The sequence below is a fragment of the Odocoileus virginianus genome, chromosome 3 (genome assembly GCF_023699985.2).
Source record: "Odocoileus virginianus isolate 20LAN1187 ecotype Illinois chromosome 3, Ovbor_1.2, whole genome shotgun sequence".
Taxonomy (NCBI): domain Eukaryota; kingdom Metazoa; phylum Chordata; class Mammalia; order Artiodactyla; family Cervidae; genus Odocoileus; species Odocoileus virginianus.
In genome coordinates this window covers 83,636,218-83,658,793 of record NC_069676.1, presented here as the reverse complement: position 1 = coordinate 83,658,793, position 22,576 = coordinate 83,636,218, and the positions used below count along the sequence as shown (strand labels likewise).

At 37.6% G+C, this 22,576-nt stretch overlaps 2 long non-coding RNA genes across 9 annotated transcripts in view; one reads left to right on the top strand and one right to left on the bottom strand.

The window, feature by feature from the left end:
• The window catches only part of LOC110130695 (uncharacterized), an 871,740-nt gene that overhangs the window by 627,838 nt on the left and 221,326 nt on the right, over positions 1-22,576 (top strand). The gene's annotated exons all lie outside the window — the stretch shown is intronic.
• Positions 13,142-22,576, bottom strand: part of LOC139034464 (uncharacterized) — a 42,433-nt gene continuing 32,998 nt past the window's right edge. The window contains exons 2-3 of the long non-coding RNA XR_011486988.1: positions 20,475-20,767; positions 13,142-15,645 (exon numbers count right to left, since the gene is read on the bottom strand). This is a non-coding gene — a long non-coding RNA (uncharacterized lncRNA). The remainder of the gene's footprint in view (positions 15,646-20,474; positions 20,768-22,576) is intronic.

The window sequence follows — 22,576 nt, the reverse complement described above, 5'->3', positions numbered from 1 at the left end:
TTTATAACTTCAAAGAACAGTATAAGAGAAGGGTAAAGAACAGGGTAACAGAAATTCAGAAGGAAACAGATTGTTCTCCCTGAGGGAAAAGTGAAAAAAATTTGCAAAAGAACTGGTCTCTTTTTTTAATCTCTGGGATGAAAACGGTAACCATAGAAATAACAATAAAACTTAGGCTTCCTTGTCAAAGAATACCTCTTGGTGAATGACAGTCCTCGATACTATTTTTAGATCTTTGCCCTTATAGCCTTTCCCAATGTTTTAGAATTTCTAGAAAGAATACACCTGTGCCATTCATGGACCAGCAACTTGGCTTGAAAATTGAAACAGACTTAAAAAATTGGGCACAGATATCCCACAAAGCATTAAGAGTCAGTTTTTTATGAAGGATGGGAGAGATGAAGAAAGGATTGAGTCTCAGATCTCTACCGGTTATATTCTTTCAGTTAATAAGGCATAAAAACTCCTTGACTAATTTAAGAGGAAACTTAGTAGAAGAACAGAAAAATAGCTTATGGAATTTAAGAAGATAACTAAGTATCCCATATTTGAAAGAAGGAACTAAACTACAGCAGCAGATGTTTGTAAGTTTTTCTTTCTAAAAATGCTGTTCTGATTGAGAATTTACTCCAGGGACTCTTGATCTTGGGGTTTTTATCTACCAAACATCCTGGAAGAGAGAATCTGAAGGGATCAAGTGAATCAAGTGACTACTCAATCTTCTGTGACCAAGCACAAGTTCAGGAAGGATGAATAAAACCCATTAGAAGAACTGCCCCACTCCTCCCCAGCCCCTGCCTCCTACTTGGGAGACAGCTCCTATGGAAGGAGAAGGCATTTTTGCAGGGCCATCATTTTAAAAGACACCACCAGGATAACCAGACAGTGAGAGTCAACATTCAAAACTACTATGCTCAGATCATAAATTGCTAAACAGACTTCAGTATAACAAAACCAGTGACCCCACTGCTAAAGAAATCCATTCAGTTATCCTCTCATTAATTTATTTACACATTAATTAAGCATTTATTATGAAAGAGGCATTAGGCTATATAATTAGGATGTGATAATGACAGAGATAGAACCCTAGGTTTTAAGAGTTTATAGTTTACCGAAAAGAATAAAACATGCATGTATGAAAAATAAACATAAAACCTTCAATGATAAGAACAATAAAAGATGCTAAGCAGTGAATTTAATTTTGAGGAGAACAGAATGCATTTTATGTATTCATATTCTCCTAAATTCAGTGCGACCAGGACTCTCCCAGGATCCATATTTAAAGCAAGCATAGCAGATCCTGTCTCTTGCATCTGTGTCTGTGTTCATATGCTATGGGTTTCCTGCCTCTCTCTGTTGCACTCATATCACTTTTATTTTTGAATGAAAGGCCTTGTTTTTTAGATTGGATTTCAGTGTCCTCACAAAGACTCCTCTGATTTCCATAGCATGCCCACCTGCACATTATTAGTGCCTGAAATTTCCCTATTGTTGAGCTGTACCTGCTGCCCTCAAGAAAAGAATCGAAATGAACACTACAGTAATGACAGTGATTTTTTTTTCCAGTTTTGCTCAGGGATTTACATGGATAAGAAAAAGTAGAATGAAAAGGAAGTTTTTAATCTCCTTCTGTGTCCAGAACAATGCCAGAACAATGCCTGCATGAGGTCCATGCAGGGGTTAAGAGACATAAAAACTGAATGACTTTTTTCATAAATATGATGCTTTGATTTTTTAAAAGTTGTTGGGCCTGTTTCCAGCTTCTGCAGTTAGAAACATGAATGTAATATAGCAGGTTTGCGTTTACTGCAATCATTTAATTCTATTTAAAGAGGGCTGTTCCATATATTTGAAATCCATGCAATGAAGTACTTTGCTATTCAAACAGATGTATATATTCTTATTCAGTATGAATTTTGTTTCTACAAGACAATGTCTCTGTATAATAAGAAGCATATATTTTTACTTAAAACTTTGATGTTACATAAAATTATCTGATGTCAGAATACTTAACCTACCCTGATTGGAAAAGAATAGATGTGCATGCTAAGTCACTTCAGTCATGTCCAACTCTTTGTGACCCATTGGACTACAGCCCACCTGGCTCCTCTGTCCAGGAATTAAATGGGATTCTCCAGGCAAGAATACTGGGTGCCCTCCTCCAGTAGGTCTTCCCAACCCAGGGATCGAACCTGTGTCCTTTATGTCTGCTGCATTCGCAGTCTTTACCACTATTGCCAAACAGCTAACTCTAGACAAACTATATGTAAATGATAAATAGACAGAAGGGTTTTAATGAAAAGAGTTGAAGATTGGTATATTCAGTTATACAGTCAGCCCTCTGTGTCAATGGGTTCAGTTCAGTGTCTGTGGATTCAACCAATAATAGATTGAAATATTTAAAAAATTCTAGAAATTTCCAAGAAGCAAATCTTGAATTTGCAGCATGCCAGCAACTATTTACATAGCATTTACATTGTATTTACAACTACTTACATAGGAAAAGGAGTACGTCAAGGCTGTATATTGTCACCCTGCTTATTTAACTTATATGCAGAGTACATCATGAGAAACGCTGGGCTGGAAGAAGCACAAGCTGGAATCAAGATTGCCGGGAGAAATATCAATAACCTCAGATATGCAGATGACACCACCCTCATGGCAGAAAGTGAAGAGGAACTAAAAAGCCTCTTGATGAAAGTGAAAGAGCAGAGTGAAAAAGTTGGCTTAAAGCTCAACATTCAGAAAACTAAGATCATGACATCTGGTCCCACCACTTCATGGCAAATAGATGGGGAAACAGTGAAAGCAGTGTCAGACTTTATTTTTTGGGCTCCAAAATCACTGCAGGTGGTGATTGCAGCCATGAATTTAAAAGACGCTTACTCCTTGGGAGGAAAGTTATGACCAACCTAAACAGCATATTAAAAAGTAGAGACATTACTTTGCCAAAAAGGGTCCGCCTAGTCAAGGCTATGGTTTTTCCAGTGGTCATGTATGGATGTGAGAGTTGGACTGTGAGAAAGCTGAGTGCCGAAAAATTGATGCTTTTGAACCATGGTGTTGGAGAAGACTCTTGAGAGTCCCTTGGACTCCAATACTTTGGCCACCTCACGTGAAGAGTTGACTCATTGGAAAAGACCCTGATGCTGGGAGGGATTGGGGGCAAGAGGAGAAGGGGACAACAGAGGATGAGATGGCTGGATGGCATCACCGACTCGATGGACATGGGTTTGGGTGGACTCCAGGATTTGGTGATGGACAGGGAGGGCTGGCGTGCTGCGATTCATGGGGTCACAGAGTTGGACACGACTGAGTGACTGAACTGAACTGAACTGAACTGACATAGTATTTGCATTGTATTAGATATTACAAGTAAACTAGAGACAATGTAAATGTAGAGGAATGGGTATGTTTGGTCATTTGTAAATAGTAGACCATTTGTTATAAGAGGGTTTTGGTGCCCACTAAGGATCCTGGAACAGCCCCTCTTGGATCCTGCGGGACAATTGATCGTATGTGTTATGAAATGATCACCCTGCTAAGTCTAGTGAATCTCTATCACCACACATAATGGCAAATTTTTTTCTTGTGATGAGAACTTATAAGATCTATTAGCAACTTTTAAATATATGCCATAGTACTATTAACTACCGTCACCATGTTCTATGTTATGTCCTCATGACATATATTTTATAAGTTTGTATTTTGACCATCTTCACCCCTGCTTTCTTTGTCTTTAATTTTAACCATCATGAATTTTAAGTTTAATTTTAATCATTATCTTTTTAATTTTGGGAGAACATCCATGAATAAATATAATGGGTAATTATCTAAGGGAAGACAGTACAATGTGAAGATGCAGAGCTTGGGTCCTGAAGTAAGACTGCAGAGCATTGCTTAATTTCTCAGTGTCTTATTTTCCTCACCTATAAATAAGAATTATAGGAGCACCCACTTTCTATGGCCCTTGTGGACATTAAGTGGAATAATACATATAAAGTACTGAAGACAATACCTGTCATAAAAAGCAATCACAGATGTTAGCTACGACTATTATTTTCCACAGGCAATTAGAATAATTTTTAAAAGGATTTTTTTCATTGACATAAGTCTTAGTTGTCACCATTTTAAACTCTTTAGTATACATTCATTTATGCATTTAGCAAATGTTTTTTTGTAGTACAGATTCCCAGGTATCTCAGTGGCAAAGAATCCACCTGTAATACAAGAGACTCAGGAGATGCAGGTTTGATCTCTGGTTCTGGAAGATCCTCTGGAGAAGGGCATGGCAACCCACTCCAGTATGGGGAATCCCAAGGACTAAGAAGCCTGGAGGGCTACAGTCCATAGGGTCGCAAAGGGTGGGACAAAACTAAAATGAGTGAATACACACATATTATGACAAGTACTTTATTAGATATTGGCAGCACAAAGATGTTTGCTCCATTCAAGGAGTTCGAGAGCTGAAATAGAGAAGCAGATTGTGGCAAAAAATATTCATGCCAATATCATAACTGGAATGATAGATGTAGGCATGGGTTGCCATTGGCATACAGGGGAGATAATATGAATCAAATCTCCCTTGTATGTAAGTACCAGAAAGGCTTCAGAAAGTAGTTGACATAAGCTGAGTCTTTAAATCTAGTACTGTGTTCACCAAAACATTGTTTGGGAGAAACGTTGTAACCTAAGTGAAACCACATAGGCAATAGGTATAAAAGTGGTGAACTTTGAGAGTTGTAAATGATTTTCTAAAAATGAAATAGTGAACCAAAAGATGGAGAGATATAAAGCTTGGTATTTGAGCAGAGTTGGATCATGTGCAATCTTAACTGCTGTGATAAGAAATCTGAGCTTGGAGACTGTAGATACAGACTCTACAAGGTCGTGTGGAGACTATAGATACGAGACTTATTTAAAAAGTTAAATTCAGTGAAGCAGCAGGTGATAGGTCAAAATGATAGGGATCAGATAGCATTTACCATCTTTTAACATGTATACAATTTACTCATTTATTATATTTATTTTTATTCTCTGTCTCCTTGGACTAGAATGTATAAACTCAAGAAAGACAAGGATTCAGTCTTTATCCCCAGCAGTAAGAGTAGTGCCTGACACGTGGCAGATACTTAATAAATATTTGCTGAATAAATTGAAATCTCAACAATCCAGGTAAAAGAAAATGAGAGTCTGAATGAAAGTAGTACTAATAAAGAGAAAGGAAAAAAAAACCCAGATTTTAAGGAGCACAGGATCAGAATTTGTGACTGATTAGATAATGATGAGGAAACGAGAGTTTTTTTGCTTTTTGTTTTTTTAAGCAAATACTCAGTGTCCAAACTGAATATTATATCAATTCCTGAAAAAGTTATGGAGAGGAGAAAAGTCTGGTGTGCAGAGGAAGGTGGTAAAGGCAATAAGAACTTAGCTTTTGGTTCATTGTTCTTGATGAACATACAGGCAGGAATTTAGAGATGTCCAGGAAGTACTTAGAATATGATTCTCAGTATTATTATGGTTTAACTAATTTCTGAATGTATTTAAATCCAATATCTGAATGTACACTAAGTGTCTCCAACAAGGTAGTAGTAATAGTATTGTTTATTTTTCCCCTATTTTCTTGGCCCTCTTCCCTCCTCTGACCCCTTCCTCCACTGACTCTACATCTTTAAAATATATGTATAGTTCTTATACATTATCATTAATCTATATTACTCTGAGTAATATACTCTAATTATAATTTCAATAATAGCTGTCCCACGTGTAAAGTGGCTCAGTCGGTAAAGAATCTTCCAGCAATGGAGGAGACTCAAGAGATGTGGGTTCAATCCCTGGGTTGGGAAGATCCCCTGGAGAAGGGAATGGCAACCCACTTCAGTAATCTTGTCTGGGAAACCCCATGGACAGAGGAGCCCGATAGGCTATAGTCCATGGAGTCTCAAAGAGTCGAACACGACTTAATGACTAAACAACCACCACCACTCCAGGTGTAAAGATTGAATTATACCTAGTAACAAATCAAGTCTGATAAAATTGAAGGTTTTTAGACAATTTGACTATCTCTTTTGAGCTTGTTCTTGTGTAAATTTGAGATATTTTTTTTTAAAATATTTTGCACATAAAGCACTTTGGTACACTTTTTTTTTCCCACAGAAAAATAGGGTTATCCATCCAGAGTGAGTATTTTTTATTTGATTCTGATACATTTTAATAAATCACTTGCATGGGCCCTAGTTGAAGCAACTCTTTCTGGATTTAAGTGTTTTCTGCCATAATATACTCTGTACTTTGTAAGAGAAGAGTTCATATTTATATAAGAATTTTAAATGCATGATTCTTTTTGATAAGCCTAATTACCCTATGAAACTGGAGTATGGGAGATTATCTCTGTGCTATAGATGAGGAATTTAGGCTCAGACTGGTGGTACCAGATTCACGTAGCAAACAATGGAAAAGCAGGTCTCAAAGTCAGGGTCAGCTGAATACTAGTCTACTATCTTTTCCCCTTCAATTACCTCTTTGTCCAGCTCTGACCCAGAGGCACTGCACAGGTGGTCACTAGGCATGAACTGCAAGAAAGATGATGTATCTGGACAAAATTAGCATTGATGGCAGATGTTAGCAAGCAATCACAAAACATAAAATGCAAGAACACTTAAAGCTACATGAGATTAAACCTGTGCTTCGTGTGTGCTTGGTCGTGTCCGACTCTTTGTGACCCCGTGGACTGTAGCCTGCCAGGTTCCTCTGTCCATGGAAATTCTCCAGGCAAGGATACTGGAGTGGGTTGCTATTTCCTCCCCCGAGGGATTTTCCCGACCCCGGGATCAAACTCAGGTCTCTTGCATTTCAGGTGGACTCTTTACCACCTGAACCACCAAGGAAGCCCCAAACCCATGCTGCTATATTGCAGAATGCATCCCAGAATGACTTTCATATTCTGTATGAGTTATTTCAAGATATTTCTAGCTTCTAAAGCCTCTACCCCATCATCAGCCAAAATTCAAAGATTCAGTGGAAGCCATAAGGCCTCCCCACCCCACTACCTGTTCATCTATAACCACATATGCTTCATTCCTTACCCAAGATCTCACATAAAAATGTTGCTTCCCTTCCATCCAGTGTTAATAACATGCCTTGTGGCCTGGATCCCATAGACTTATACCTACTCAGAGACCATATTCTTTTAATTATACTCTCTTAAGTCTATCCAATATTGAAGCAAATAAATGAGTAAACAAATAATCGTGGATAAAACTAAAACACAGCTCTGTAAATCTTTTATGCCTTATAAGCTGCTGAATTTCTCTCATGCTGTAATCATGTCTATAAAAGTGAGTCTGTCTGTCCTTCACTTCCTAACCTCTCTTATTTTCCAGGCCACTGACTACACTATTCTGTTTCAGTGTGGTTGACCAATGACCACCTAATTGCCAAGTCTGATAGACTTATTTTCAACACCCTTTTTTCTGTCCTTGTTTTACCTTATTTTAATGTCACTTTTGACAGTAACTTTATTCCCTTTAAAACTCATTTCTCTCGGTGCTTCCTTAAATGTTCTCTTGTCTTATATGCTTAATAAATCTTATTTAGCTTGCTTCTCTTTCACTGGTTCTTCTTTCTTTATTGGTGTTCTTCAGGGTCTCATCCTCAACTCTGTTCTTATGGTCTCTTCTTCTCTTATGACTTCATTTTCATCTCTGTGTCAGTGACTTCCAAGTTCCTGTGTCATCCTATGTCACTCTGCTCAACATCACTGAATGTATCAATCTCACTTTCTAGTGAATACTTCCACTTCTGTGTGACACTGGCATTTTGAGTTCAGTATGCTTCAAATGAATTTTATGATTCTTCCTAAGCACCCTCCTCCTGTACACTTCTCCTTGCCCTATATTTTTATCTTGCTGCATGGCACCATCATGCATCCAGTGTTCCAACCCATATGCTAAGAATCGTTCTTAGCTCTACCAGCACTTTTATCCCATCCCTAAACCTATAAGTCTCTTAATTCTTTCCATCCTACTTCTTAAATATCTCTCAATCCACTGAAGTTTCTCCAGTTACAAAGCCACTGCCTTATTTAAGATCTGCATTACTTCCCAAGTGGATTTTTTCAGGGGTACTTCCAACCCATTCTCCATTCTACAGTTAACGATCTTTCTAAAACTTCTCTCTTTTATGCCAAATTCCTATAAACAAACTTTTAGTGGTTTTGTTCCCTTAAAATTACAGTCCATTTTCAAAAGCTGAATTCACATGATCTTTGGAGATGTACTTGCTGACATACTTCTCCAGCCATCCATCTGTTGCTCCTTCATTTGGTCAATTCTTGTGAATCCTTAAAATCTTTGCTGATACATCCCTTATTATCAGTAGTTTTCCCTCATTCTTCTGTCTGAGAGTAACAGGGGCATCCCCTCTCTGCTCCCACGTTTGCACATTTCCATTTATCAGTGTATTTATCGTATTTTGTGTCATCCTTTTATCTCTCTTTACTGTTAGCTCATTTGGCTTGGTGAACCCAGAACATGCTATGCAATGAGAATTTGTGAGATGCCTGAATATAATGTAGACTTAGTGGGAGCATACTGCCTGACATGCACCACTCTGGACATTGATCATACAACTATGAAAAATACAGAGGCCCTGCCCTCAGAGAGCTTACCTTCCAGTAGAGATAATAAGAAAATAAACTCATATTCTAAATGCTTAAAAAAAAAAGTAAAGCCATTCAAAAACCTCTAATCAGCTGTTTTTTTGTAACAACCAGAAAGACAGCTATTCTTCAAACTGCAGATTTTATTTGCAGTATCAGAATTTCTGGATAAAGTGTAAAAATGATATTCAGCTAGAAGTTTTATCTAGAAACCTCATATCAAACTTCAGAATGTCTCTGAATGTGTATGATTTAATGTAACTATGATGATCATCTGATAAAACTCATAGAAAATACTGTAAACAATTCCAATTACATTGGCTTAAAACATTTAAAATCAAACTTTGCATATAAAATTTATTTCAGAAATCTCAAACCATAAAGTATGCAAAGAAAATGGGCTGTGAATGGATATGAGAGTCTAAAAAAGTGTCTAATTTCTAATTCCAGCTGCAAGGAAAAGAATGTCAACTATGTGAGACTGTGGCTGCGTCTGCATCCACAAAGTGATTTTTAAAATGATTGAATTCATTTGAATGGCCAGTTATTTTGACAAAACCAACAACCAAAAGTGGCCAGATCTTGTCAATACCTGGTTGTTTGCATTCAGGCTACTTGCCCCCTCAGTTTGGTTCTTATGTGTAGATAGTCTGTTTATCAAAAATTCAGGGTGGGCCACTAATGTCATTTTATGAAAACAACGTGATACCAAATAAGAGTGTTCTCTTGCCATTTGCTCTTGGCCACCCACGTGTCTGAGAATGTAGTACATAGGGCTCAGTACCTTAAGGCTTCATGTTTTTTCTCATCTTCTGAAGGTGTGGGAAGAAATAGTTAGATTGGAAAGTAGTCAGCCTGGTGGTTGTAGAGACACAGTTACCATAGAAGATTGTTATCAATCCAGGGATCAACTAGCAGGGACTGCTACCTAAGGACCTAGCAATTTGTACTTCTCTGTAATTAACTTGACTGGTCTATTGGATAGAAATGTTTACTCAAAAGCACAGACTTGCATAAAAACAATTTTTTTTAAGTGAAGCTACTTTTGCTTTTGAATTGCATTTGTTTCTGTAACAATTCCCCAGCTTTAGCTTCTGTCAAATAAAAGACCAACTAGTATTTTTCTAAATACAAACACCAACAAATATGCTTACTGCAATTACAATAGCTGCTTTTTCACTATTGTCAGGAGATATTGAAAGGCCTCATTGCTTTTGTTTCTTGTAATGCTGATTAAAAATAAGAAAAATGTACACATACAATACAATGAGGACTATGAGAAAAACAATGTATGGCTGAAAATATAGTCTGCTGGTCCCACTGATCCTTAGCCAGGGTTATTATAATATTAATGTATAAAAGGACAAAATACATATAGAGGTTACCACATGCTACAATTTTAGTGTATTTTTAATAGTGATTATTCCTTACACCTAATCAGTACCTCTTATTGCTCTACTGTGTCCGAAAGTAAAAATTTATCCTTGGAGCTTAATGCATATGGATCTTCTCCTACCAGGCAGGTCAAAAGTCTTTTTGGTGAAACAGATATGAAATAGACATGGTCTTATTATTATTACAAATTTAAGTTGCCCTGACTAATCATTTTGTGTAGTTTAGAGATAGAAATAGTAGAGATGGCAGAACTAGAAAAGGGGGTGCTAATTCATTTGCTCATAGTTAGACATTTACATTGGGAAGAAATGACTGGAAAAACAATCATTTATTATTCTTCAGGATGCCCAAGTCAGCAAAATCACCTGCACATGGTTGAGAGAGGGGTCCCTCACAGTGCAGATTTTGTGTTTGATTTTATGGAGAACTCAAAAGCCAGTAGCTGTGGATGGTATTTATATTTAGTAAGAGTGCAATATACTCGTTTGAAGTTGGGAGATGAGTATTTATTGAAACAGCTGGCAAATCAGCAGGAAAATGCTGATTTTGAAAAAACTATTCTTCTTCTGTGGAATCAGACCTACTGTATTTAGCAACACTATTATAATTGAACACAAAACTGCATTAAAATACCATTAAGAAGGAGACAGAAATCCAGAAAAATAAGAGAATTCTCAGTTAAAAGCTGTCACAGCAGTCCTGAGTCAGCTCTTTTAAGCGTAAATGCACAAATGCACAAATGATCTTTCAAGTGTGACACCAGATGAACCCACCGGACTCTCTTTCCTCATCACTTGCAGCCACTGTCAAGTGCAGCCAGTACATTTTTCCAGGCTGACTCACCTACCGGAGCTCATCCATCTCAAAACTCAGGAGCTCTGATTCCATCCTCTTGTGAAATTAAAATGCCAGGAAATTGGATGAAATTTAATTTCAAGCAGGACACAAATACAGCTTAGCCTTTCCCTGAAGATAATCTATGTCATAGTAACAGACATTCTGTAACTCCTACTGATCCTTGAGCCACCACTTAGAAACACAGACTGTACTTTTGTATGGACATAAGGAAACCAAAGGATCACCAGGTCATTTTTCCTCCCCCAAAGGGGAATACAGGGAACTGCTTAATATATGTAACTCACTAAAGGTCACAAAACTGGTTTGTGGCTAAAACCAAATCTTCTGACTTTCAATCCAGTGTCCTTTCAACCACATTCTTTGCCCTCTAGTTTGTCGCTGATGGTGGTTGCTATGTTGAAAATAAAGATAGACTTCATCCCCAGCCTCGCCCTTAAAGGTAACTAGGAGGATTGGAGTGGGTATCAACAGTGGGACATTTTGTGAAGCACTTAACTGTTACTATTTTCTCCTCCTGCATGTAATAATGACAGCAGTCAAGTAGGGTTCGTCTCCCTCTCCCCACACAGGCCAGGAAAGTCCTGTGGCATACCACTGAGCAGTTTCCAGAGCAACAGACCATTTCTGTGCCTTCTGCTGCCCTGGAAAAGTCAGGGAAATACTGGCCATGCAGAAGGGCACGAAGCAGATACCCAAGAACTCTCCCAGTGTCGTTCAGCTCTGGCCCAGGTCCATCTCAAGGTCAGATGTCCATCCAATCATTCCTCAGAAATGTACTAATGTTTGTTCTGTTGTTGTTGTTGTTGTTTTAATGGTATATAAGAAAATAAAAGAGAAACTCTTTGGAGATCCAGTTGAGTTTCACCTATATTTATACAGCAGTCTAAGATAAGTCTCATGTTGCCTTGTACAAATTATACCTGGAGCTAGCTTTCAATAACTCTCTGTGGAATCTCAACTGCTTAAGGGTGAGTTGGCTTCCCAGGATGCACCACTGGAAGTCCATGTGGCTTGGCAATGTCCATCTCTTCTTAGATCTCGATCTTCTTAGATCTTAATCTCTTAATCTCTGTTAATTTAAGAGACTGTAGAGATGGTTCCAGTGGGTTTCAAGAGGCCACTTTTTTGTGCCCAGCCTTAGTCCTCAAGGCTTCCCTGGTAGCTCAGATGGCAAAGAGTCTGCCTGCAATGCCGGAGACCCAGGTTCAATCCCTGGGTTGGGACGATCCCCTGGAGAAGGGAATGGCAACCCAATCCAGTATTCTTGCCTGGAGAATGCCATGGACAGACTATGGGATTGCAAAGAGTCAGTCATGACTGAGAGACTAACACTTTCACTTTAACACTTACTCCTCAAAAGTGCAATCCTGCCACCTCAAGATTAGAGATGGATTTATCTAGAACATGCATTACCTAGTTCTCACAAAATCTCACCATTTTTCACCTTTAGAGAAGCTAGAAATTATTCAAGATTCCTATCATGACTCTGAGAAGTTTGGCAGGTAAGAAACAGAAAATTTGAGAATTTACTCTTCAGTTGAGAGCTCAGTTAATGTTCTTGTGGTTGAAAATTTAAACCTAGCTTAAACTTGTGAATATTCAAGTTCATACCTTCTTGGCAAAGCATGACCTCCCTTTCTCCATGGAGAAAATTTATAAAAACTTCAAAAGTTACTTTTTAAATCATTTTAATTGCAAATGAATTCAAAACATAAGGATGAAATATCTCTGAAGTTGCACATAGTTACTAATACTAGAAGGGAAAAGATTGAAGTAATTTCTTCTAGACTTCATCAAACCATAAATATCCAATGTTCTCTTGGAAAGTTTGGAGGGTTGTGTGCATAAATTCTACATGGTTCCTTATTTTTTTTTTTAATATGAAATAGAATTGAGGAGAACTTTGTCTAGAGTGTTTCTAGTGAAAACCTCAAATCTGCCTTATTCTGCTTCCAGAGAGGTGTTTTGATTTTCTCTCCTATTCTGGTATTCGCTAATATATTTTTATTCTTCTAACCACATGTATTATCAAGAAAATCATTAGTAAATCCTTGTAAGAAACATGGCTTTGGCCTTACCAAATTCTGAGGATGAATCAGTGTTTTTTTACAATAGCTGCCTACAACCTTTGTTGGTTCAAAGTCTAAACAATCCTGAACCATAACTACATTACTTTTTAATAGTCCTGTATCAGTGATATTGAACATTTCGATTTAAGGCACATTGATTTACATGACAGTCTCGGTATAATCTTTCAATCTATCTTTTAGTAATTTTTGTCTGCCTGTATTTAATAGCATTTATTTTGGCATTTCATTTTGCTTCTAGCAGTTTCTTTATGGATTTTTTGATAGAACATTTTTAGCACACTCTTGGCATTGAATGTAATGTTACTTTTATTAATTTTGTGGAGAAACAACATTTATTGAGTGCTTACTCGACACACAATTATGCAAAAGCTTTACATCTGTTGAGTTGTTTTATGTAGGAACTTTTCATACAGAATTCTAAGCCCAATAATAAATTCTTTTCAAAGGCAAATGTTCCATATTTTTTGTTGCCCTTTCCCATTTTTCCCCACGCTGCCACTTGGCCATGCTACACACAATTTCCTGCAAATATTTTGATTAACTATATATTACAGTTAAACACAACATAGGAATCTAGGTCAAGATGTGTCTATGAGAAGCAGCGCTATACTTCACCTGCTTATAAGTTCAGAAGTTGTTATAGGTAAGGACATTCAGGACATCTTTATTGATCCATATGCCAGCCTGCTCTGCTCCACTTCTGTATAAAAGGATCATGAGACCAATTCTTTGAACTATCTCCTAAGATCAATGCCTGAAGGATATAAAGCTTGAAGGTTAAATAAAGATCTATATATACTACATATACATTCAGGCAGTGATTTACTTGCATGAAATGATTTGCTAGACAATGTTGGGATAGGAGTGTGAGAAACACTGATTTCTATGCTTCTTTGGGCTAAAATGAATATGGAAAAGTAGATTGGGCTTGGAAGTGTTGATGTTAAAACTTCACTGTACCCCACTGATACAATTTCAGTCTACACTGGCCCCGAGTAAATCTGGATTGCCCCAGAGCCAGATAAAACCCATAAATAGGGCAATGAGGAAACAAATAAGCTAACAAATACATATAGATATACATACATTTTGGGTAAAACAAACAAAAAAAAATCGGTGTTTAAAAAGAGGTGCTTTTATATTGTACCAGTATATAATGATGCTCCTGCTTTCACCCAGGCCAGTTTCCTCACCAATCCCTGGGTGCAGAGGGAGGCAGCCCTAAATCCTAACTGTGTCAGTTCAGGTCTTTCAAGAAACATTGGCTGACAAGCTGGAATAAGTCTGTGGGGATTTCAAGGAGCGGGAGCAAAAGAGGGCCAGACCTGCATCCTGGTGCCATGGCATTCTGAAAGGAGAATGGGGAAAAAGGAGAGCAGGGTAGAAAACAGTTCAGAGTCGTGGCAGTTCTGAGACGTGTCCAGTCAAGCCAGTGAGGAGTGTCCTAACAAAGGCTGTTCGCTGGAGCCCGGCGCTGGACAGGAATGACCAGGCTCGAGTGCCCACATTTGTTTTAGGGAAGGGATGGGAGGGAAGTGTAGAGTTCGCATTGACGTGAGTGGATCCAGGGGTGCTACCTCTGGAGACGGTCAGTGAGTTACACCCACAACATATTCACTTGGGGAGAGCCAAGTGGCCTAGTTCATGTCCATATATCCTTGATATCCATAAAGTGTGAGTCTTTGTGTTGCAGCCTAACATTCACTAAAGTGTCTTAAAATGAATCTTCCACTGAAACATTTGTTGCTTGGCGTAAGTCAGCTCACATAATTAAACTAAATGCATCTCCTTCTCTGGGTGAATATCTTTGTGGTTAGTCCTTCCAAGCTTATGCTGCTCCTCTAATTCTTAGAATTGCTTTTGTTTTAATTTTGAATTCTTCTCTAAGTCTCTTTTAAGAAAACAAAAACAAAAAAGAAAACAAAAAATAATATGTCCCTTTGTAACATCTTCCCCACAATAAAGCTATTCCATAGTTTTAATTCTCTGTACTTTGTATCTTTTTGAGGGATCACATCTTTAAGTCCCGTTTCTTATTGCCTTTTCTCTTATGTTGGTGTGGAAATTAAGAGCTATGTAACTTTTATTTGGGAGGGGGGAGGATACTATGACCTGTGGAAAAACTAGAGTTAGGTTCAAACTTAATAATACCTTTGGGAAGGAATTTTCAACTCTTCTTGCTTCCCATATGTTACTAGTTAAGATAAGTAATGCTAGTTGCCACAATAAAGACAAACTCCAAAGTCTTCATATCTTATTAATAATAAAAGTAAACCAGCACAGTTTTGTAGAGGGTTCTTTGTTGTTTTGTAACTCAGGATTCAGGTTTCTTCCATTTTGTTATGTTCCTTTATCATCATGTGACTTACAGGATAGTTGCATCGGGGAAGAGGGTAGGAAGCACGCTGGCTCTTGAATCCTCTGAATGAGAAGTGACATATGACTTCTGTTCACATTCTCATCTGCAGAACTTACTCCCTTGTCCCCAGCCCACCTGAAAAGGATGCTGGGAAATATAAACAAGCATAATGACCTTTGTTGAAGACTGTTTGTTCTTGCACACCTTGCCAACTTTATTCTCACCCCAGGCTGATGTGACTGTCTCATAGCCCCTGAAGCATCTCCATATGAGTATGTTCTCTCCTAGACAAGGAAAGAAAGGACAAATCTTTATAAAAAAGAATGAGGTGTTGCTAAACATACTTTAAAATACTCATCCAAATGTCACATGTTTCTTCATGTCCATATTCTTCATGTTTTCATAGCTTATAGTATTTCTCCTTTTTTCAAAATACCTTATTTGAAGAATGTTATTTGAAGAACTAGAATCAAGAGGCGTGTACACTAAGGGTAGCAGAAAATTAAATGATTATGTTTAAAACATATTAAAGCACACGTAAAGACATGCAAACAAGTCAGTGGATTATTTAAAAACAGATGATTACATTCTGTTATAAAAGTAGACCATAATGTGATTGTTTTAGTCTTGTCATTAGAACAAACTTTTAAAAATTGTTTCTTTCTTGGCAGATGAAAATTTCAATTTACTGAATGTATTAGCTTTCTATTGCCGATTTAACAAACTATAGCAGCGGCAGCAGCAAAGTTAGTGGCTTAAAACAATACAAATGTATTCCTTCTCAGTTCTGAAGGTAAGTAGTCTGAAATGAGTCTTACAGGAGTAAAAATCAAGGTGTTGGTAGGGCTGATTTCTTTTGGAGGATCTAGGGATCCGCCATCTTGCCTTTTGCTACTTCTAGAGACCTCCAGCATTCTTTGGCTTGTGGTCTCATCTCGCCAATCTGTTCTGCCTTTTCATCACTTTCTCTGTCTTTGATCCTCCTGCTTCCCCTGTGAAAGGACTCTTGTGATAATATTGGGCACACACAGCTAATCTAGGATAATCTCCTTACTTTCAACATTAATTCAATCATGTTTGCAAAGTCCTGTTTACCATGTAAGGTAACATATCCCTTGGTTCCAGGAATCAGGATACGGACATCTTGAGGAAGAATGGGGATTATTCAGCCTACCATACTGAGTCATCTGTAATCGTCCTTACATTACGTTCTTGTCAATAGCCTATGCTTAGCAATCAGCTGGATGATGCAATAGATTCATCTTCATGAAACTAAATGACTGATGCATAGCAAAATCTTCATCATTGGCTAACTATGAATTGGCTAATGAGTGCCCACTTAATACGTGGTATTGATAATGTGGGGAGAGTTGAGCAAATTTATGTAGAAGCCAAGGAACCTTTTTAGAAAAAAAAAAAAAAAGAGATAAAAAACTCTACCACTTCCCTGTTGGGACTGTTGAGTTCAGTCTCCTCTGAGATTCTGCCAGCTAAACTGCAAAGGTCCAGAGGTAAGACAGAGTCCCCAGTGGCACCATAATCTCAGTTACAACCTATTGGGGACAGTAAAAATCATCTTACCTGATACAGAGGGACTGAATTTTTAATTTAAGTCACAAATGCCTCCAGTCATGATGGCAGATTGGGTGATCTAGAAGTGAGGAAATGTTCATAAAATTGCATAAATGCAGTAAAGTAAGGCTATTTAAATAGACCTGATTCTTTCCTGAATATCGATCTGATCTTTCCTAACCTGGACCTGGCTTTTCCTTTTAAGTGTCATATACTGTGATATTTTCTGTGACCTAATTTTTACCATTGTAGTGGTGTTGCTGTAGAACTGCTCTGAAATCTTTTAACCAGTGTAATGGAATTATAATGGCCTTATAATGGGCTCCCCATAATTTCTTTTTACTATTGTAATGCTGTCATAATGGCATTGTAAGGGGTTTTCCATAAACATACACTGAAATCATTTCACCACCATCATGACAGTGAAATGAGTCCCCATAGAGTTTATTTGAAATTGTTTCGCTCTTCTAATAGCATTATTAATGCTGTCTTCACAGACTTACAGGGAAATTGTTTGACCATCATAATGTGGTCTTCATAGACTTACAATAAAATCGCTTAGAAGTGTAATGTGGTTTCCATTAACTTGCACTAAAATCATTTTCCTACCATAATGGCATTATAATAGGGTATCCATGAACTTGGACTACCAAAAGTTTGGTTCTCCTGATGGCATCATAGCAGCATTGCTACTAAGACAGTTAAAGTAATGCTGATGTTCTGTTGTGTCATAAGCAAAGACTATAAGTAATGCACATCTACTTTTCACACTTAAGTATCGTGGTTTTTCCTTTAAAAATAGTGTTCTGACCGCAATATACTTTATAAACTAGCAATAATCAACTTCTCAAATAACTAGATGAAGGAACCCTAGATTCTTAAGTCATGAGATCTCATCTTATGCACCTTCTATATAAGTATGATTTTTTAAATTAATTTAACCATTTTTCTTTTCCTTTTTTAAAAAGTGACCCATAATTTCCTTTTGGCCCTTTAAAATATTATTTTTTTATAAATCCTCTTTTATGAGATTGCATTGAAGTACAAACATTGCTTTCTAGTCCTTAGTTTGAACATTCTGAAGCGTATGAGATTTATTACTTTGGTCCCTTTTATTTACAAGAGAAAACACAAACAAAAATCACTGGGAATAAACAGGTACAGTATCAATACAGATCAAAGGCATATAATAAATACATTGGATTAAATATTTACTAGATGAACAGATCCAGTGTTAGCTACGTTATTCAGATATGCAGGCAGAGTAAAAGGTGTGATGTTGAGAGAGTTTTATGTTCACATAGCTTGCGATTAGGTTACCAATAATGACACTTCGCAAACAGCTTTTTGGGACACATCTAATACAGATGATACTTGTCAGCCTGGAAAATTTTAGTTAGTCCTTTTCTGAATTAGCAGTAGCATAGTGAACATATATATGATTTCAGGAAGTGCAACATGTTATACTTGTATTGTTGTGGGTTTGATTTTTGTTGTCATTAAAATCCTACTGTGTTTTCAGTTTCATTTCCTTGAGGTACACCCATGAGTTCTCATATCAGAAAGAAACCCTACGTAATTAGGTATGAAATAGATGGGGATCACTGTGCATGATTTAGAAAAGAACTTCAATTATTTTTAGAAAAAGCAAGTGTTTTATTAAAACCACTAGCCATATCTTTGTCTTTGTGTTAAGAGAAACTGCCTTGGAGGAGTTCCTTTTTTAGCTCTAGAATGTCTCTCTAAGGTCAGCTCTTCGATTATAAGCATAAAGCAAATATGTATTATTGCCCTGGATAAAGGGTATAACAAGATGTTTCTATTGGTAAGAATTGTCTCTCTGATACGCACTTAGTAGGTAATGATTGTCTGAAGAGGAGGTGAAAAAAATTATACAGGGGTCAGGGAACCTTTTTGGAACATGGAAATCAAGACCTAAACCACTTTCCTTTTGAGGTTCAGTCCTAGGCCATCATCTTTGTTGATTAAAATGGTTAGCCAGCAGAGATTCCCAGGTAGAAGAGATTTTCTAGGAGCATCTCAGTGGAATTATACCTCGTGGGATGCCTGGGGTGGTAACTGAGTTCAGTGCTGAGACATTTAGGGTCATGGGTTGATGGACAAAGGCAGTGGGGTATGTATCTTAAGCTTGTAGCCTCTTCCAATGCTGTGTGTGCTTTCCCTGGGGGCTCAGATGGTAAAGAATCTGCCTGCAATGCAGGAGATCCAGGTTCTATCCCTGGGTCAGGAAGATTCCCTGGAAAAGGAAGTAACTACCCACTCCAGTATTCTTGCCTGGAGAATTCAATGGACAGAGGAGCCTGGCAGGCTGCACTCCATGGGGTCACAAAGATTTGGACACGACTGGGCAGATAACAATTTTCAAACAATAGCTATACATTATTTAATAGGAATAAAATAATAACATTACTGCATCAGGGACTTTTCTTTGTGCCTTACATGAATTATCTTGAAACAATTTTATGATATTTGTCTTACCCATGGGAAAACTGGGAAGATAAATGACTTGATTAAGTTCCCATAGCCTTTGAGTAGTTGAGCCAGAGAGATTACTTTAATCAGTTTGACATCTACCTTTTTGGCACTGTAACATTTTGGGATCTCAAGCTTTCGGACCCTCATCCCTAGCACACTGACACAGTAGGATTTTACTTTCAGGACTTGAGATCAAAGATGATAGGAATGATGTAAGAACTGGAACTTATGCTTAGAGTGATATAAGGAAACATTTCAGAAGTCAACTTCCTGCCCTTTAGATTCTGAGACCTTAGAGAGTATGCCAGGACACTAGTGACATCAGAGAAGCAGATGAATTTAGTATCCCAAGGTGTGGGTCCACATGTATTTGCAGCAGACTGAGGAGCCTTCTTTCATTGAATTGATGAGTTTTTCTAGTCCTTTCTCCTCAGTGTGAAGTAGAACTGATTCCCTTGGAATGAGAAAGTCTCCGGAGTTGTTGAAATATTCAGGGAGTTGGAAGAGTCCCAAGAGAGATCTTTGAGTTCCTGGTAATAGGCATGTGAAGGCTCTAGAGATTAATTTGAATACTAAAAATAAAAATGACCCTATTTATATCACAAGCTCATGAAACAGGCCATTTTGCATATTCTGCAAAGACCTATGGATGAACATACACTAGCAAGATTTCATAAAATAAAAATACTACCAATGATTATCTCAGAATTACATAATAAAAAAGTCACAGGCTTTTACAGCCAGGGTTGAGTAATAGATTTATGAATATAACAGAAAAACAAATCACAGGGGTCAGAGGATGGTAACAAAATAACATCAGGATAAAGTTAAGAAAATAACTGTGTCCAAAATATGAGATAGCTATCACCTAATTGGCATTTAAAATGGCAAAAACAAACCTTTATGATTCTTAGCATTTCACTGTTGCAAAAAGATTCATGTCAACACTAAGAACATCATCATCCCTCAACATTAACAAGGGGTCTTATAGGTCAGTGGAAGATATTCAGACTGGCTATCAGACAAGGTATATAGTGCAACCTACCTCATAGGTTTGTTGTGAGGATCAAATGAGGTCATTCACCTATAGCATTTAACATAGCACTTGTCACATGGCAAGCATCCAGCAGATGATGGCTCTTACCCAGCTTTTATTGTTGTGTTCTTGTTATTTGCCAGTAAACCATGGGCCTTCAGACAAGTCCTGTCTGAGTCTTAAGTGGGCTGTCTTCAAGATGGGGAAATCAAATTAAGCAACTTCTAAGCTCTTCTTAATATTCAAGTTTCAATATATGCTGGCAGAATTCTGCTACAGTCTTCTTTCTTTTTTCCTGCAAACTTAAGAGAGCTCACAATTATGGAGGCACAGGAAGTAAAACTATTGTGAAAATCTGATGAAAAAAATAACCAAATTATTTAGACCAGCTGTGAGAAAGGCACATCGAGTGACTTGCTGGACAGCAAATATGAGGATTTCAAGGGTAAGATTTACTGTGGACCCTAGAGAAGAAGAAAGAAAAAACTGGTGGCTAAATAACAAGAATCACTGCCAAACACTGGCTAATCATGGAACCGCTTACTCAGTAACCTCACAAGATGCCAGAAAAGCAACATTATCAGCAGAATCCACTTCAAATAAAAATATATTTAGGGTTAGCAACATGAGTTATATGGTGAATTGTGGAACATCAAAACTCTTTAAGACTTTTGAGATATTTTGATATGAAGAGGAAATACTTTTGTCAGTCAGCAGGACTTACTGAGATTATTTGAGCAAAGAGTTCTCAAAGTGCTACAGAAGAGCAAAAGTTAAGCGTAGTAGGATGACATCTAGACAAATATAAAGTAAGCTGAGTTCAATGGAACCCAAAAACTAGAGCTAATTAATTCTGTGACTTAAAGGGCAGAACATGAAATACAATGGGGGCTTCCCAGGTGGCACTAGTGGTAAAATACCTGCTTGCCAATGCAGGAGAAATAAGAGATGCAAGCTCTATCCCTGGGTTGGGAAGATTCCCTGGAGGAGAGCATAGCAAACAAGCCCAATATTCTTGCCTGGAGAATCCCATGAACAGAAGAGCCTGGCAGGCTATACTACAGTCCATGGGGTCGCACAGAGTCTAACACGACTGAAGCGACTTAACACACACGTGTGTATAAGCACAGATCTTGATCTTGACAACTGCCAAAGCTTTCTGGTTTACAATGATTATTTTGATATAGCCTCATTATTCTGACAAGTAGAGCAAGCCTTTCACAAAAAAAATATTGGTATTTGGGGGTTTTGACAAAACTGAAACTTTAGACTTTGTTCATGAACTGTTAAAAAGTAACCTAGACCTGCTGACATGCTCTTCTCCTTGTAGAGATGCCTAAGAAGATTATGTGACATGGCAGGAGGAGATGGCAGTGGTAGTGATGAAAAGTCTCCCATTCTGGTCCTAAAAATCCCTAGTTACCTCTGAGTCCTACAGTTTCCCCTTCCTTTTATTTTTCAAGCCACCTCTGTATCCTCTCTTCCCTGTTTAAACTGTGACTTATAACAAAGATACACTAACAAAGCATCACCTGCTCATACTGCCTTTTCTCTGAGTTCTTCGCATCATTTGGTCCTTTCCTTAAATAGCTCTTCTTGTTCACCGGAACTATTAAAACTCAAGACTTTTTTTTCTGAGCATAAGGAGTAATGATGAAGGAGCATGGAATATCACAAGGAATGATGTTATAGCCCTTCAATGGGTTATTACAACGCACAGTTTTTGTTTTAGGCACATTTCTGCTTCTGCAACATAAATATAATTCATTTAACATGTCATTAAGTAGCCTGAATTGTTCAAACACTTTGCTTTGCTTGAAAACTTACTATACCCTTCTGTTCAATGAGAATATACATTATTCATACTCAGAAGCTTTTTTTCAGAATCAATTTCCAAGAATTTTAATTAAGGTATAAATATATATACCATGGAGGGGGGAAGTGTGTAAGTCTGAAGTGTACAGCTCAGTTGATAACAGTGTGTATATGTAAGTGTGTATAACTTGGTGTAGTTAAATGGACACACACACACACACACAGATACTGTAAAACTGTTTTGATACCCTGGAAAGTTCTCTATGTTCCTTCATAGTCAATACCAGCATCTACCC